Raw genomic sequence first — 7168 nt, 5'->3', positions numbered from 1 at the left:
TAACTTAGTGTGTAGTTCAAAGTTATAAATGGGACTACTTTATTGGCGTAAGGATATTTCATAAAAACAAACCAGAACTGAACACAATATTCTAGGTGAGGTCTTACGAATGCATTGTAAAGATTTAACATTACTTCCCTTGATTTAAATTCAACACTTCTCACTATATGTCCGAGCATCTTGTTGGCCTTTTTTATAGCTTCCACACATTGTCTAGATGAAGACATTTCTGAGTCAACATAAACTCCTAGGTCTTTTTCATAGTTCCCTTCTTCAATTTCAGTATCTCCCATATGACATTTATAATGCACATTTTTATTGCCTGCATGCAATACTTTACACTTTTCTCTATTAAATTTCATTTGCCATGTGTCTGCCCAGTTCTGAATGCTGTCTAGATCATTTTGAATGACCTTTGCTGCTTCAACAGTGTTTGCCACTCCCCCTATTTTTGTGTCGTCTGCAAATTTAACAAGTTTGCTTACTATACCAGAATCTAAATCATTAATGTAGATTGTCAATGTTGCATCCTCAAAAAAGTCAAGCAGGTTAGTTAGACACGATCTCCCTTTACTAAAACCATGCTGACTGTCTCCCAGGATATTGTTACCATATACAGTAGGTAATTTTCCATTTTGGATCTTATTATAGTTTCCATAAGTTTACATATAATAGAAGTCAGGCTTATGTAGTTACCTGGTTCGGTTTTGTCTCCATATTTGTGGATTGGTATTACGTTTGCTATTTTCCAGTCTGTCAGTACAACCCCTGTGTCAAGAGACTGTTGCATGATCTTGGTTAGCGGTTTAATATATTTTAATGTATTTGCATGTCGTACATCGTGGTCTGTTGCATGGGACTGTGCCTTTTAAAAGTTCTGCAGAAGAGCGAATTTCACTATGGACCACATATTCTTTTAGATTCATGTCTCTTCTATAGGACATTAGTGGAGGATTTTTAAAAATAAATCTGTATTAATTCTAATTAACATTATTTTATATAAACTTATATTTATATTATCATGCAGTGCTGGCTCTGAGGATCAGCCTTGATTTGGCCTACCCAGTGCATCAGCATGCACAACTTTTGAATTAATTTTGTTTATTTATTTATGTATTTATGTATTTATTTATTTATTTATTTATTTATTTAAATGTTATATATTTATTGGAGTTAATTAGTTAATTATTTTCTGTTGAGTCCCGCTGGCACAATCATGTCTATTTATCCATTTCCTTTATTTTATTCTTCTATATGTCGTATTGTCTAATTTAAGCTGTTCTAATACTACAAACTTTACATCATTTATGTCATGTCCTTACATTTATTTATGTCATGTTTGCTCAAAAGAGCCAACATCCCAATATTTCGATATGTTTACCATATCTTTGAAAACAGTGGAGGCACTTACAGACTTTTGATGCCATGGTAGCGAGCCAAAGGTGAGAGCGTTTAACACAACGAAAAAGGACTTACCATACGGTAAAGTCCTCTTATTAGGGTTATATTGGGATTTAGAACATGGATAAATTTGTTTTGTGATTTTATGCAGCATTTGTTTTTGTTGCTAATGAATACAAACGTTTTCCTTTATATACCATGAGTAATGTGGTTTGTTTTCTGAATTCCATGTGTAGTCTGGTAGCCTTGGCTACTACTATCCCAGCAGTGAATCGTCTTGAAAGCACAGTGGGACTGTCTGGCCGTGTCCTGATGTTATTCTCTTTCGTACCAGTGAGTTCCTTAATATAGGATACAAGTGAATAAGATACAAGTGTGTGTGTGTATATATATATATATATATATATATATATATATATAGAGAGAGAGAGAGAGAGAGAGAGAGAGAGAGAGGAGAGAGAGATGTCTTATAACATCAACTTTGTTTAATTATTCCAACCTGGGTTTAAAATATATTCCCCTTTTAACATAAAAAACATTCTTTTCAGTAGGTTGGATTTATTTTGTGTATAGATGTGGCTTAACAAAATAATATTGGATAAAGGCTGCTAGAAGCTTCATGGCAAACTTCTAAATCTGCAACTGTAGATCCAATTATTTTCACTTAAATACTTAAATCCACAAAAACGGTCAAATGTAACAGTCTCATGTTAGCTATTCAGTGCTTAAACTGAGCTTGACCTCTCTCTTTGTTTCTATAAAAATCCTGTTCAGGCAGATTTCAGACCACCTGCTTTCCTGCCAAGGTTAATTGTTATTAATATTAAACTCTGCTGCATTTTCCAACTGACCAACCATTAAAAACTGACACAGCCCAAGCGCTTACTTTTTTAGTATTCTGCTCTTCTTTATTGGCTTCAATTGTATTAGTTTCAGCAGTACTGAGAGAGAGCTGTCTTGTAGTACTCACGGTTTCATTTTTTTCCTGACCTTTTTTTAAAATTTTACTGTCGGTTCTGTTACCGAACTGTTGCTGTCTAAATCCTCAATGTGTGAACATTGGAGTCACCAAACAAGTTAAAATTTATATGGAGGAAGTCTGACATTCTATTATTATTTTGTTTTTATTGGGGGGGAAAAACTGGTTGCCAATTCAAAATTATTTTTATAAACATTCTTAAACGCTCTGCGCAATAATATCTGTTTGTAAAAATTCTTAGTTGCTGGGACTTGATTTTACTCGTTGGTTGTATTGTAATAATTAAATGGCTTGGAATACCTATCAGCCAATCAGGACGCAGATATCTCCCAACCCATTTTATAAAAGAGTATATGTGGCAGTCTGGCTCGCAGTGGTGAAGTGGATGACGTCACGGACCAGGAAGTAACTGACACCAAAACAGTGGATGGGCGGGTGAAGCTGAATGCTATTGCACTCAGCGTATTTAATAACAAACAAAACAAAAGATTTAAACAAAACAACAAAACACAAAACAAAAGGGCACGAGGGCCAAACGAATAAACAAACAAACAAGTAAGTGTCGTGCTGGATAATCCAGCACGTATTAGCAATTGTTTTTAAATGTTGTTCTTTCTCTCCGCTCCCCGTACTCTCCTCTTTACACTCAACCCCGAGTGCAGAGAGCTGCAGGTTTATATACTCTGGCCGAGGGATTAACTAGTTGTTAATTATCTTATTATCCCTCGGCCAGAGTCTGCACGCGTTTGGTAAGGATGCATGACTGTCAGCTAGTTAAATAAACAGTAGCTGATCAGCCATGCATCCTCACTGGGTTTTTAAATATAATAATAAAAGACGCTGTGCTTTTACCCGCGCCGCAAACAAAAATACAAATAATAATAAATAGGGGCGGGACACTCCGCCACAGTATATCATAACATTTCTAAGTAATGTATTTCAACAATTCATTTAAATTCTCCAATTTATGTTCAGCTCTGAGTGGTTCTGTAAAAACACGACCGGACGAGCCAACCATCTCTTCACATCACAGGTACGGGTGACAACAGCCTTCACTTGATACCTGCAAGATATCTGGACACGTCTGGCATGGATACCCTCTTAAAGCTCCAGTTTACACAAATGAGCCTATTTTACTGTATGATCAGTCTCATGAGCTGACTTTACTGTATGATCAGTCTCATGAGCTGACTTTACTGTATGATCAGTCTCATGAGCTGACTTTAATGTATGATCAGTCTCATGAGCTGACTTTACTGTATGATCAGTCTCATGAGCTGACTTTACTGTATGATCAGTCTCATGAGCTGACTTTACTGTATGATCAGACTCATGAGCTGACTTTACTGTATGATCAGTCTCATGAGCTGACTTTACTGTATGATCAGTCTCATGAGCTGACTTTACTGTATGATCAGTCTCATGAGCTGACTTTACTGTATGATCAGTCTCATGAGCTGACTTTACTGTATGATCAGTCTCATGAGCTGACTTTACTGTATGATCAAGTTTAGTTCAGAGACTTGCATTTAGCCCCTCTGTTCAGATTTCTCTGGAAACAATAGTTCTGGATTGATAGTTATTTCCCTGATGCATTTCAATTTGATCACAAAGGGCAATTTTAAGAGGGATTCCCTCCATCCAGAACACAGGTGTGGGCCAGAACGCACTATTTCTCATATCACTGGGTTTCCAACCAGCTTTTTCATCTCTGTCATTGTTGGGTAAATTCATAGTAGCTGAATCTGGTCCTAATGAAGAGCTGGACACTAAAGCGACAGAAGCCTTCCAGCAAACAGATCTACTTTCTTATAGCACAAGAAGAACATACCAGAACTGCTGGTGACACTACATTGATAGACAACATTCACAGGGCGTGTACAACAAGCAGAAAAAGGTCAAATACACAAACACTGTATTTATGTATTTTCGGGCGGATTGATTTGGAACAGTGATTAAACATAGTTTGAAAGGTAACATTCAAGGTCCTTTATCAGAAGTATAAGCCTTCTTATTGACCAGTCAGGTTAAAGGAAATCTCTGATCCATTTTCTAATTTCTATTTTAAACCTTCATGCATCATTGTATTGAGTCTATGTATACATTTATTTTCCTTTATTCTTCTATATTGTTGTGACAGGGAGCGTGAGGATCTGATCTGCAAATCTCCCTCCCGACCCAAGAGGGCGCTAAGCAAAGGTACTTGCATGCCTGTACAGAGACTGGCCGACTTGGAGAGAGGGGCGGAAAAGGAAGTCAGCAATCTTGGTGCAGGACAGAATGACCATATTAGGGGACAAGATTACTGTGATCAGCTGTGCTGCATTAGACAATTGGCAGGTGTGCCGAGCCGCGCTGATCATGGGGTGGAGTCTCCTAGTATATAAGGGCAGTCATTTTGTAAGTGCAGGGCCTTTGAGGTAATACTGAACCTGGGTTGCTGAACCGTGTGTTTGTTTGTTTGTGTTCTACGTGTTGTTGATTTGTGCACACAAAGAGCTAAGAGAGACTTGCTCTATTGGGACCTATGATTTATATTTTTGTTGCTTTGGACTGTGTTCCCCTTTATTAAAGTTTGCCCACGACCATTGTTTTTGCACCTGTATCAGTGACTGAGACGTCTGTTCCACCCCCACACCCACCGCACCGTCACATTTGGTGTCTTCGTGGGATCTGAAGAGATGGATCCGACTACCTTGGCGACGTTATTGACAACGTTGGACCAACAGAGGGAGGATGCCGAGCTGAGGAGGGAAGCCCAGGAGGTGAAGAGGCAGAAGGAGCTCGCCGCCTACTACACTTCACTCATCCAGACGGTGGCTCAGCTGCACCAACCTGGCGCCGCGCCAGCGGTGGTAGGAGAAGACGGACTCCCCATAGGTTCGGTCCCCAAGCCGAAGCTGCAGAGGATGCTGCGATGGAGTGTGATGTGGCTTTCCACTACCCGGCTCTCGAAGCAGGTAAGTCCTGGGGAAAGGGTCAGGAGGGGCCTTGTGTCATTGCTATAAAAATTGGCAATAAGAGTACCCACGCCTTAGTGGACTCAGGGTGTGGGCAAACTATGATTCAGTCTGCTCTCATGGAGGGTACATCTTGGCAGCCGCATGCCCAGGTGGCTATTTCCTGTGTTCATGGAAAAACCAAGGTATATCCGACCACAAAATTATATGTGACTGTGGGAAGTCGGACAGACCGCATAGTCGTGGCTGTCGCGGATAGTCTGCCCTATCCTGTCATTTTGTGGAGGGACTGGCCATGTTTCAAACAGCTGTTATTGTGTCCGGGGCCTTTTTGAGCCGAGGTGATGCGGTTGGCAAACGATATACCTTTTTCGGGGCACCTCAGTTCTGAAAAGACGCTGGAGCGAATATTGGCTTGGTTTTATTGGCTTGGGGTATGTGGCGAAGTGAGGAAATATGTAGCGAAATGCCTTGAGTGTCAAAAATTTATACACTTGACACTGCTGTCTCCAGTTCAAGAGGGAGAAGCACCGCTGTCTCCAGCATGAGAGGGAGAAGCACCGCTGTCTCCAGTGCGAGAGGGAGAAGCACTGCTGTCTCCAGCTCGAGAGGGAGAAGCACCGCAGCTGGCTCCAGTGCAGGAGAGAGAAGCTCCAGCGCAAGAAGGAGAGCCGCAACAGTCCTCAATGATGGAGGGAGACTACCTGCTGCTCCTGCCTCCACCGCTAGAGGGAGGCTACCCACTACTCCGATCTTCACCACCAGGAGACTGCCTGCTGCTTCCACCTCCACCGCAATGGGTGGACTACCTGCCACTCCTACTTCCACCGCCATGGGAGGACTACCTGCCACTCCCACTATCTGCCACTCCCACCTCCACCGCAAGAGGGAGACTGGAGGCTGCTTGAAGGGTCCAAAGCTGTCTCTGTCGGAGAGTCCGCTCCAGCCGTCGCCTCACGAGGAATTGCTATGCCCTGTCCTGCACTGCCCGGGGTTGCCTGTTCCGCGCCGCCCGGGGTTGCCTGTCCCACACCGCCTGGGGCTGCCAGGCCTGCAATGCCTGGGGCTGCCAAACCTGCAACAAATGGGCTTTAACAATAATGTTAAAGCAGGTAAGCAAGGTTTACAAGAGAACACGTCACACTGCAGAGAATCTTTCAGCTGCTTTCAGAAACTATACCTGAGGCACCTCCACCACGTCACAATCAGCTACTTAATGATATTCTCTTCGTCAGCCTTTTCCCTCCTTCCAATGAAAATAGAGCAAATAAAGGCCAATCCTGAATCGAAAACAAATAAAGCTGGATTAACCTGGGTATCAATAATAAAGCAGTATCTATATATATATAGTTATAGGACTGCAAGCATCTGGGTATGGTTTATTTCAACACACATATCTTTCTTTCTTAGTACTTTCCCTTCTTCCCATGCCCATATTACCCACAGATGTTTGCTGTCCTGCAGTCGAGCAGCAACGCCTGGTTACCGAGGGATTATTTCCACACAGCCTGCATTAGAAAACACAAGCCAAAGCTGCAGGCCAAGTGTAATTTTCCCGGAGGTTACCAGGTGATGCTGCTGGATTATTTCACTGTTTGAGTTGAGATGTAGAGGTGACTGGTCCAGCGCAGTACAGTAAAGAGATCTGCTGTGCTTCAACACCACACATCCATGTCTTAATTATTATTATTATTATTTGTTTATTTAGCAGACGCCTTTATCCAAGGCGACTTACAGAGACTAGGGTGTGTGAACTATGCATCAGCTGCAGAGTCACTTACAACTACATCTCACTTTATTCCATTGTGATGCAGTTTCATCTGGAGCT

The sequence above is a fragment of the Acipenser ruthenus genome, chromosome 18 (assembly GCF_902713425.1).
Source record: "Acipenser ruthenus chromosome 18, fAciRut3.2 maternal haplotype, whole genome shotgun sequence".
In the NCBI taxonomy this organism is placed as follows: Eukaryota; Metazoa; Chordata; class Actinopteri; order Acipenseriformes; family Acipenseridae; genus Acipenser; species Acipenser ruthenus.
Note: the sequence above shows the minus strand (reverse complement) of the source record.